Source organism: Mixophyes fleayi, chromosome 6, assembly GCF_038048845.1.
Source record: "Mixophyes fleayi isolate aMixFle1 chromosome 6, aMixFle1.hap1, whole genome shotgun sequence".
Lineage (NCBI taxonomy): Eukaryota > Metazoa > Chordata > Amphibia > Anura > Limnodynastidae > Mixophyes > Mixophyes fleayi.
Window position 1 is genome coordinate 51,271,503 of NC_134407.1, and position 12,218 is coordinate 51,283,720.

A 12,218-nucleotide genomic window follows, 5' to 3' on the forward strand; every position below is an offset into this window, starting at 1 on the left:
AACCTTAGGAGATTGTTTAATATCTTCGAAATCAGAGTTCATAGTACGCTGACATTGTGACCTATTTGTACAGTTTACTAGACTACTCCTTATTTTCCCATTTATTTTTATGGCAATAATCCATGCTGCACATTGTGGTTTTATATTACTATATTTCTTAATTTATCATGGTTTAATGCAAAAATAATATATTGCAAAATGAGCTTGGAGGTGTGGTGGGGGGCTGGGATTGAAACAGGTAATGTTATAACAAACTAGAAGGTTTTTGATAAACCTTTTTATACTAACAGATGGCCTCTAACATCTTAAGTACAAAAGTGTCTGGTTCCTTGGCCTGGAATGATAAGAAGCTGTCAGTATTTGAGTTGATTGAGCCTATAAATTAGAGATGCTCAGGCTCGGTTCCTCGAGAACCGAACACACCCAAATTAAGCAGATCTGAGTACTGGCTCGGTACTTTCCCGCATGCTCGGAATTGAAAACGAGGCAAAACGTCATTGTTACGTCGAATTTTGGATTCTATAAGTACCGCCCTCCACTGTGATTCAGCGCCATTTCACAGAGGCACACAGAAGTTGTAGCACAGTTCTTGGCAGTCTCTAGTACAGTTGGACAACATCATAGGTAGAAAAGAAAGAGGGGTAGCAGTGTCTCCAGTGACATTCAGGAGAGCTCCATTGCTAATTGTTATTGCTGAGATAGAAATAATAGGTCTGTCAGGCTTAGTCTTCTAAATCTGCAGTCACATTGTACTGTGTTATATTGGTAACATACAAAGAGGAGAGCTCCATTGCTAATTGTCATTGCTAAAATAGAAATAATAGGGCTGGCAGACTTGGTCTTCTAAATCTGCAGTCACATTGTACTGTGTTATATAGGTAAAACACAAAGAGGAGAGCTCCATTGCTAATTGTCACTGCTGAAATAGAAATAATAGAAATCTCCGCTTGGACTATCCTCAGGATATGTAATTTCTGATAACGCCACCAATATTGTGAGAGCATTACAGCTGGGTGAATTCCATCACATTCCCTGTTTTGCTCACACAATAAACTTGGTGGTGCAGAGCTTTTTAAAAAATTACAGGGACGTGCAGAAGATGCTATCTGTGGCCCGTAAAATATCTGGACATTTCCGGCATTCGGCAACAGCATGTAGGAGATTGCAAGAGTTACAAGAGCAATTTAATTTGCCCTGCCACCAACTGAAGCAAGAGGTGGTGACAAGGTGGAATTTCACCCTGTATATGTTTCTGCAGATGGAGGAACAGTGAAAAGCAATCCACGCTTACTCCACAAGCCATGACATTGGGAAAGGAGGGGGATGTATTTTACTCAAGAGCAGTGGAGAATACTTTCCATGTTGTGCAAGGTGCTGAAACCATTTGAAGTAGTCCCCTGTGAAGTAAGTTCAGACACTGCTAGCTTGAGTCAAGTGATTCTCTTAATTAGATTTTGGAAAAGCAGTTTGAAAAACTGAAGGAGGAGATTAAACAAAGCAATTATGCTAAGTATGTTAGACTTGTAGATCAAATACTTTGTTCGCTCCACCAGGATCCAAGAGTTATCAAAATCTTGAAATCGGATCACTACATTTTGGCGACTGTGCTTGATCCTCAGTTTAGGAGCTATATCTTTTCTTTGTTCAAACTGACCCAGATCTGAAGAGATGCAAGGAGCTCCTGGTGAGCAAGATGACAGCTCAAGTGTTACTTGACAGGACGGCGTTTCCGCCTTCAGTTTCTCACTGAACTGCTGCTAGGAAAAACTTTGCTTTCCCAAGAGACCCAGGGATGATGCAGATGACTCAGCACACCATTTTGACATCTGGTTTGGTCTAAAAGAATTGACCAAAAAACGTGACACTTCTGCCGTAACTCCACCTGATCCTACTATCAACATCCAAAGGATGGTAAAGGATAATTTTCACGACAGCATAGAAAGACACAACAGACAGTCCCTTTATATAATGGGAGGAAAAAAAGGGAATTTGGAGACCCATGTACCAACTCGCTTTGCACTGCCTAAGCTGCCCACTCTCCAGTGTGTACTCAGAAAGAGTTTTCAGCACAGCCGGGAATCTTGTCAGCGATCGGCGTAGGAGGCTACTTCCTCAAAATGTGGAAAAAATGATGTTCATAAAAATGAACTTCAATTTCCACGAGGAAGGCCTTTCCCGCCAATTACATCAATATACTGAGACTTCTGTAATGGTGGATTCCAGCGGTGATTAATTAATAAAGTGTGAGGATGATGTACAAACTGATGAGGCTGAGGATGATGACAACATCTTGCCACAGTAGAGTTCATTAACAGCACTGTTACCTTAGGTGCCTTAAGGCCATTGTTAGCTTGTTTTGTGGGGTCCCAAACAAACCAAGCATATCATCCTAAAAAGTGGCACTCCTTGTCGCTGAAGTGCTTGGTTTGTTTAAGTGTGCATGTCCTTTTTAAGATCCAACATAAGGGTGGGTGGGATGGCCCAAGGACAATTCCATCTTGCACCACTTTTCCTTTCATCTTCCTTTCATCTTTACTGCATATGACTAGCCGGAGTTTCTGAAGTATTGGTACTTTTTGTTCATTGTTCTGTATGGTTTCACCCTGTATAGTCTACTGTTAGTACTGTGTGCGGCGCTGCGGATACCTTGTGGCGCCTAACTGATAAATGATAATAATAAATTAGAAAATGAAAAGCAAATTACAAAAGAAAGTAAGACAAACCCTAAAAAGTTTTTTAAGTATATAAATGGCGAAAAGGATTAAAAAAGATAATATAGGACCCCTAAGAAGTGAGATGGGTGAATTGATAAATGATACTAAGGTAAAAGCAGAGGTATTAAACACTTTCTTTTCTTCAGTATTTACTAGAGAGGAACAAATGATAGGAGTAATACATAAAAATGGAAATGAAACCATACCATTAATTAATACTTGAGTGTTAGAGGACGAAGTCCAAAGGCAGCACGGTGGCTAAGTGGTTAGCACTTCTGCCTTACAGCAATGGGGTCATGAGTTCAATTCCCGTCCATAGCCTTATCTGTGAGGAGTTTGTATGTTCTCCCCGTGTTTGCATGGGTTTCCTCCGGGTGCTCCCGTTTCCTCCCACACTCCAAAAAACATACTGGTAGGTTAATTGGCTGCTAACAAATCGACCCTAGTCTCTGTACATGTGTATTAGGGAATTTAGACTGTAAGCCCCAATGGGGCAGGGACTGATGTGAATTAGTGGCGCTATATAAATAAATGATGATGACTGAAGAATATTAAGATAAATAAAACTCCAGGTTCAGATAGCATACACCCAAGGGTCCTTATGGAGCTAAACTCAGAAAATAGCTAGACCGCTATTCTTAATTTTCAGAGATTCAATCTCATCAGGCTCAGTACCAAGGGATTGGCGAATAGCAGATGTGGTTCAGTTGTTTAAAAAGGGGACAAGATCACAACCAGGGAATTATAGACCTGTAAGCCTGACCTCAATAGTGGGGAAACTACTGGAAGGTATAGTAAGGGATAATATTCAGGATTACTTGGTGCGCAATAAGATTATTAGTGGGAATCAACATGGATTTGTGAGGTATAGGTCATGTCAAACTAATCTAATTAGTTTCTACGAGGAAGTTAGTGGGAACTTAGAGCAGGGTAGCACAGTAGATGTGGGCTACTTAGATTTTGCAAAGGGCTTTGATACAGTGCCACACAAGAGGTTGGTTTACAAAATAAGAGAACTGGGTCTAGGAAACAACCTTTGTACTTGGATTGAAAACTGGTTAGAGAATAGGGAACAGAGAGTTGTGATAAATGGAACAATTTCTAATTGGTCAAAAGTTTTAAGTGGAGTACCTTAAGGTTCTGTGCTCGGGCCACTCCTTTTTAATATATTTATTAATGACCTTGGTGATGGTTTAGAGAGTAAAGTTTCTATTTTTGCAGATGACACTAAACTCTGTAAGGTAATAAAATCAGAGCAAGATGTAGCTTCTCTACAGAGGGACTTAAATAAACTGGAGGATTGGGCAGCCAAATGGAATATGAGGTTTAACATAGATAAATGTAAGGTTATGCATTTAGGGATCAAAAACAAGAACACAATCTATAAATTAAATGGAATTAATTTAGGAGTATCTATAATGGAAAAGGATTTGGGAGTGCTTGTAGACAGTAGACTTAGCAATAGTGCTCAATGTCAAGCAGCAGCTGCAAGGGCAAATAAAGTATTGGTATGCATAAAAAGGGGCATAGATGCAAGGGAAGACAGTGTAATTTTGCCACTGTATAAATCGTTGGTAAGACCTCATCTTGAAAATGCAGTACAGTTCTGGGCACCACTCTATAAAAAAGATAATTTGGAACTAGAAAGTGTTCAGAGAAGGGTGACAAAATTGATAAAGGATATGGAGTCATTAAGTTATGAGGAAAGGTTAGCCAGTTTAGGCATGTTTACTTTAGAAAAGAGGCGTCTAAGAGGAGATATGATTACTATGTACAAATACATTAAGGGTCAATACAGAGAACTTTCATGGAAACTTTTTACCCCAAGGACTCTACACAAGACACGCGGTCACCCCCTAAGGTTAGAGGAGAGGAAATTTCACAACCAGCAAAGGAAGGGGTTCTTTACAGTATGATATGGAATTCATTCCCAGGAATGGTTGTGATGGCAGATTCAATAAATATGTTTAAGAAAGGGTTATGCAAATTTTTAGCGGAAAAGTGTATCCAGGGATACGACCGTTAATTAATATGAAGAATAGTAGTGGATATAGGGTAAAAATAGGACTGAAATATTGGGGCTGGGGGGAATTTCACAATTGAAACAGATTGGCATTTGCTTACTCTGAATCCATTTCAAATATAAGTGCAGGATCGCAGAAGATCCAAAATAGGTTAAACTTGATGCACTGGTGTCTTTTTTTCAACCTCATCAACTATGTTACTTTCCTGTTCCACTCGTAAAAGATTGAAGAGGTCTGATATGAGTAATGGACATTTGTCTGATTATCTGGTCTGAGTTTTCTCCTACAGCTGTTGGCAGGTTACAGCTATAGACTGGTAAACACCTGATCTGCAGATAAGTCTACACATAGAAAATAAACTGTAGACCAGATAATAATGTCAATAAGACCTTTTTCCAATTCATCCAACTGTGTGGAGTTTGGCATCCTGTTCAGTATATTTGAAAACAGTTTTTGGCAAAATGTTGTCCAAATGCATAAAACGTGTATTCTCGAGCTACAGTTTCAAGAAATATTCTTGTGAATACTGGAAGTAATGGCCTGACACATGGACTCTTCGGAATCTTTGGTATAACTGGAAGAAAGTAACCTGAAAATAAGCATCCTTCAAATCTGTATAATTAATCCAAACTCACTTCCTTAGATTTTTCCATGCCGAAAATTGCATATTTAAATAAGTGTTTGGTCCTGTTAATTGGTGTTGTATAAATTCCCAACCTTCTGTTGAGTGATTATTGCATTTGTTGAAGTTCATGAACAATGTGTATTAAAATTTGTTTGAGCAGCTCTTTTTTGGTGGCTCTTCAAATGCAAAGCTAGTAAAAGCAATGATCACCTAGAACAGCGGATGATATCCCTCCAAGATTATGTTATTATCCAATGTATTCTTCCTATTTTCAAACAACAGAAAAGAAAGATTACGGTGTAGCATATACTTGGTTTAAAATGAACTGTTAAAAAGTATGTGAGAAGTGTTCCTTAACTTTACAGAAATTGCATTTATTTAATGTAACCCATAAATGGAGAGCTAGGTCATTCCTGTTGCACTCATGGCCCAGTAACACATCTCCTGTATTCTTCCCGAATCCTAGAGACTTGTCTAGGCTAATAAAAGTTGATATCTGCAAGAGAAACTCTACCGAGATATTTATACAGAAAACTGAATGCAAATGAGAGAGATAGGCTCTGTGGGCCTAGGCTGAATGTCCATGTCTGACAAACTCTGTTTAGTAAGGAGATCATGATCCTCACTCTTTATACTTCAGTACTAGAATATTTGGGACTTATTTTGAAATAAAGTTTGCAGCTTTATTTATATTCTCTGACCAAAGCGGAATCTGGAGGATGAAGTGAGGTGACATGTTTCTCTGTGACAACTCTGGAGATTCCTCCGATACCTTGCATTTACTGACTGACTCCACTGTTTCATTGCATACACACACTTATAAATTGGTCAGTGTTTTAGCCCATTGACCCAAAAAAAAGGGTAACCATATCATCATTTATTTATATAGCGCCACTAATGCCTCAGCGCTGTACAGAGAACTCACTCACATCAGCCCCTGCACAATTAGGGCTTACAGTCTAAACTCCCTAAACACACAGACAGACACAGACTAGGGTCAATTTGATAGCAGCTAATTAACCTACCAGTATGTTTTTGGAATGTGGGAGGAAACCCACGCAATCACGGGGAGAACATACAAACTCTACACAGATAACGCCATGGTCGGGAACTGAACTCATGACCTCAGTGCTGTGAGGCACAAGTGTTAACCACTTAGCTGCTGTATAATTTCATATCATATAATTTAGCTTGCGTCCATTATTCACTTTTTGCAAAAAAAAAAACGTGATGTAGTTATAATAATCTTATCAGTTTGAAAGGAGCCTCACATTACTTATCTATGCTGGTGGGGAACCACAATCCTTCCACTGTCAGTCTGGAGCTTCTTCCTTGCCTCCACTCTTCTCATTAGAGATGGGCGGGTCCGGTTCTCCGAGAACCGAACCCACCCGAACTTTGGGTATCCGAGTACCGAGCTGAGCAGCTCGGTACTCTCCCGCCCATTCCGAATCCAAATCGAGGCCGAACGTCATTGTGACGTCGTCGGATCTCGGGGCTCGGTTCTCGCGATACTTCAACTTTATAAATACACGCCTCCACAGCAATCCATCGCCATTTGACAGAGGGAGAGAGCAGGGTGTAGTCATAGGCTAATTAGAGCAGGGACAGAGAATACAATATTGTTCTTGCAATTGCTCTAACCAAAATCGCTAGTGCAGAGAGGAGGATAGAGGTTTATTATTTTTTCTTCATATTTGGCACTCCCCAGCGCTTTTGGGGTGTCCCCCATAATTGTGCATAAATATTTCTGGCTGTCAAAAGTCATATCTGTCAGCAGTATCTACTAAATAATTTTTAGCACTCCTCAGTGCTTTTGGGGTGTCCTCCCTAATTGTGCATTAATATTTCTGGCTGTCAAAAGTCATATCTGTCAGCAGTATCTACTAAATAATTTGTAGCACTCCTCAGTGCTTTTGGGGTGTCCTCCCTAATTGTGCATTAATATTTCTGGCTGTCAAAAGTCATATCTGTCAGCAGTATCTACTAAATAATTTTTAGCACTCCTCAGTGCTTTTGGGGTGTCCTCCCTAATTGTGCATTAATATTTCTGGCTGTCAAAAGTCATATCTGTCAGCAGTATCTACTAAATAATTTGTAGCACACCTCAGTGCTTTTGGGGTGTCCTCCCTAATTGTGCATTAATATTTCTGGCTGTCAAAAGTCATATCTGTCAGCAGAATCTACTAAATAATTTTTAGCACTCCCCAGTGGTTTGCGCTCAGAATGGATTCAAAGCAGTCCACATATGATCTGAATGAGCAACCAGGTTCTGTCACCAGTCCTGATGTTAGTGTTCCCAGTACGTCATCTGGCCAAGGCGATGTCAAACAACAGAGTGTTTTCAAATTAGTGCAAAAAACAAAAACCCCAAAAAAATTTACTGTATTGAAGCGAAAAAGAAGTGTAACCGAGCAAAAGTTAAGTGACGATAAAAAAAAAATTGCAAGCATGCCATTCTACACACGCAGTGGCAAAGAGAGAATGAGGCCTTCACCTTTGGCTATTAGTGGCAGATCCCAAAAAGTTACCCAGCCTACAATTGGTGCACAACTACTGTTACGCGTCAAAGCCGAGCTGCAAGATAACAGTGAGGCATTACAGGAGAATATTTGCTCCGATTCACAAATGACAACAATCCCTGTGGAGAGTCCATCCAACAGTGGGATGTCTAATCGTGAGCATTCTGCTGATGTGTGCCTTAATAGCCCGAGTGTAGCCGGTGATACCCAAATTGAGGATGCCACTTTGGAATTAGAAGAGGATGAGGGGGAGATTTGTGTAGGCGACGAGGGCGCTAATGAGGATGTTGATGAGGATGAGGTTGTTTGTGTAAGTCCTGCACCAGTGGCAGCAGTTCTGGCACGTGACAAGAAAAAGGCCATTGTCATGCCTGGGCATAAAACAAAAAAATCCACTTCTTATGTGTGGAATTATTTCTACCCAAATCCAGACAACAATTGTATAGCCATTTGTAGTGTATGTGAAGCCACAGTCAGTCGAGGGAGGGACCTTAACCATCTTGGAACCTCGTCTATGTTACGCCATTCAACGAGAGTTCATGGCAAAGTGTTGGGAAAAGCTGAAAGTTCTTCCCAAAAGAATACAAGCACTCCCTCATCAGCTAAGACCCTCCGCTCACCGACATACCGACGGCTACAAAATACACCCACCACACCATCTTCATCAATATTCTCAGTAGCGCTCGGAGTTAGCCCGGCATCCCACTTAAGGCTGGATGACTCCGGCACTATTATTGATTCCTCTGAAGAAAGCGTTAGTCCTGCTGCTGCTGTTGCTGCTGCTGGGGGTGAATCGTCATCCCAGAGGCAGGTTAATAAAATGAGCAGTCCTACATTTCAGCAATTAACTGTGAAACAATCATTTGCGAGGGGAAGCAAATATGACAGCAGTCACCCAGTCGCCAAGCGAATCACAGACGCCATGGCTGCAATGTTAGTGTTAGATCTGCGTCCAATCTCCACAATAAACGCAGCTGGTTTTTCACAGTTAATTGAGGTTTTGTGTCCGCGTTACAGAATTCCATCGCGACACCATTTCTCCCGTAAAGCTATTCCACAACTATACCAAAAAGTGTGTAAAAATGTAGAGATTGCGCTGAAAAATGCCATTCTGCCCACTGTTCACTTAACCACAGATATGTGGACAAGTGGAAGTGGCCAAACCAAAGACTATATGACTGTGACAGCCCACTGGGTTGGTCATTCACCTTCACCAGCAGGAACAGCAGCAGCATGTACACCACTACGTAACATTTGTCACAGGCAGGCCACTCTTTGTATCACCGGCTTCACTAACAGGCATACGGCTGACAATTTGTTACGCAAACTGAGAGATGTGATTGATGCATGGCTTATACCACTCGGACTCTCCCCAGGGTATGTCATTTCAGATAACGCCAACAATATAGTGCGAGCATTACAGCTGGGTGATTTCCAACATATTCCCTGTTTTGCTCACACCATCAACTTGGTGGTGCAGAGCTTCCTACGAAATAACCGTGAGGTGCAGGAGATGCTTTCGGTGGCCCGTAAAATTTCAGGCCATTTCAGGCATTCAGCCACAGCATGTAGGAGATTACAGCAGCTCCAAGAGCAGTTTAACTTGCCCTGCCACCAACTTAAGCAAGAGGTGGTAACTCGGTGGAATTCCACCCTGTACATGCTTTAGAGGATGGAGGAACAGCGCAAAGCCATCCAAGCATATTGCACAAGTCATGACATTGGGAAAGGAGGGGGGATGTATTTCACTCTTGCACAGTGGGGAATCCTTTCAGTGCTGTGCAAGGTGCTGAAACCATTTGAAGTTGTAACATGTGAGGTCAGTGCAGACTCTGCTAGTTTGAGCCAAGTCATTCCTTTAATTAGACTATTGGAAAAGCAGCTTGAGAAAATGAAGGAGGAGCTGAAAGCAAGCAATTCAGCAAAGTATGTTGGCCTTGTCGATCAAGTACTTAATTCGCTTCACAATGATCCTCGAGTTATTAAGATCTTGAACTCGGATCAGTACGTTTTGGCCACTGTGCTTGATCCAAGGTTTAAAACCTACATTGAGTCTTTACTTGTAAATGAGCGAGATGTGAACTTTTGCAAGGAGCTATTGCTCAGCAAGTTGGCCGCTGAACTGGGCCTCGGCTTGACGACGTGTCCTCCTTCACTTTCTCAAGCTGTTGCTCGTAAAAAATTAAATTTCCAAAAAAGAAGCAGGGAAGACACAGGGGGCAGACCAGAACAATTTAACATCTGGGCTGGTTTGAAGGATTTTTCAAAAAAATGTGTCACTTTGCCCATAACTCCATCCAATATGAGTATAAACATGCAAAGGATGGTGGAGGATTACTTTCAAGAGGTAGTTGATATGGAAATGTCAGACAGTCCCTTTCCTTACTGGGAAGAAAAGCAGGCCATTTGGAAACCCATGTACAAACTTGCTTTGCAATACCTAAGCTGCCCACCCTCCAGTGTGTACTCTGAACGAGTGTTCAGCACAGCAGGGAACTTAGTCAGTGATCGCCGTAGAAGGTTACTTCCCAAAAATGTGGAGAAAATGATGTTTATAAAAATGAACTACATCTTCCACGAGGAAGGCCTTCACCATCCAAGACATCCAAGCACTGACTGTTCTCTAATGGCGGATTCAAGCGGCGATGAATTGATAGTCTGTGATGATGACGTACACACTGATGAGGGTGAGGATTAAGCTGATGATGCCGATAACATCTTTTTAAAACTTTCTATGTAAGTGTAGGGTGCAATCTACCCCCAAAGAGGAAAGGGACTTGTGGCATTTCCATATCACATACCATCTTGAAAGGCTGCTGTTAGGGCAATTTATCCTTAAGGGTAGGGTGTCATAGACAGAGTGACCCTAAACTGGCTTTGTCCATTTTTCATAATATTGTACAGTCTATAATGGCTGAATTTTTGGGTATTTTATACAAGTGGAGGGGGGCCTAGAGAGACAGAAACCAAACTGGCTTTCTCCATGTCAATTAATATTGTACAGTCTATAATGGCTGAATTTGGTATTTTATACAAGTGGAGGGGGGCCTAGAGAGACAGAGTGACCCCAAACTGTCTTTCTCCATGTCAATTAATATTGTACAGTCTATAATGGCTGAATTTTTTAGTATTTTATACAAGTGGAGGGGGGCCTAGAGAGACAGAAACCAAACTGGCTTTCTCCATGTCAATTAATATTGTACAGTCTATAATGGCTGAATTTTTTGGTATTTTATACAAGTGGAGGGGGGCCTTGAGAGACAGAAACCAAACTGGCTTTTTCCATTTCTTTACATATTTAACTATAAGTGTAGGGTGTAATATACATTCAAAGACGATGGCTGCATTGCCAATATGCATAGATGGAGAGGAAGACAATCTGTTTTGTGTGTAGAATAGGCCTACCAACGAAGAATTAAACTGTTTTTTTGGATGATTTATTACCTCAACAATTAGATTACTTGTCTCTAAAACAGTTGGAGCACTAAATTGGGTTAATTTAGGCCCAAAAACATGGATTTTCCCAAAAAATAGCAAAACAAAACCAAACAAAACCAAAACCAAAACCAAAACACGCAATGGCGGTTTTGCAAAACCAAAACCAAAACCAAAACACGACGGTAATCCAGATCCAAAACCGAATCCAAAACCAAAACACGGGGGTCAGTGACCATCTCTACTTCTCATACCATGACACTCCTGTAACATTAACCACTTTCCTCACTTACTCAAAGAGTGGACAGGTCACTGCCTCCCACAAGATCAGCACTTATCTGCCTTAAACACACTGTGCTCATGTGAATATTAACATGACTCGCTTTGAAACTGGGGGCATAGTGGATAAGAAGATGAAGACAATACAGAAAAGGTGCTCTGGCCATAGTCAAACGCACCGTAAAAGGTTATGGAAAACCATGGTCGCATTGCAGTGTGTATCTCGGGGAGCTCATCAGCGGCAGGGTGTACCTGGATGAGGAGCACATCACTGGGTAGTACATGAGCTGATCATTTATTTCTGGTACACCCTCTTAGGCACAGCATGCCACCACTGCTACCGACCTTCCTGACAAATCCCAGTAAATAGTGAGATGTATCTTTCAAAAGTTGTTTATAATGTCCATTTACCACTTGTTTATCTGAACATCAGCTTATTATTTGTTTTCATTTTTATTTTTTTTGTATAACATATACCAAGTCCAAGTAACAAATATGTCTGCTGGAAAGCACAAGGAGAGGTTTGCGAGACATTTTGGAGACTCCTTTCATATTGTAATTAAATATACTGATTTCCCACCTAGACCATGTTTATTTATACATTTGTTTTACATTAGAC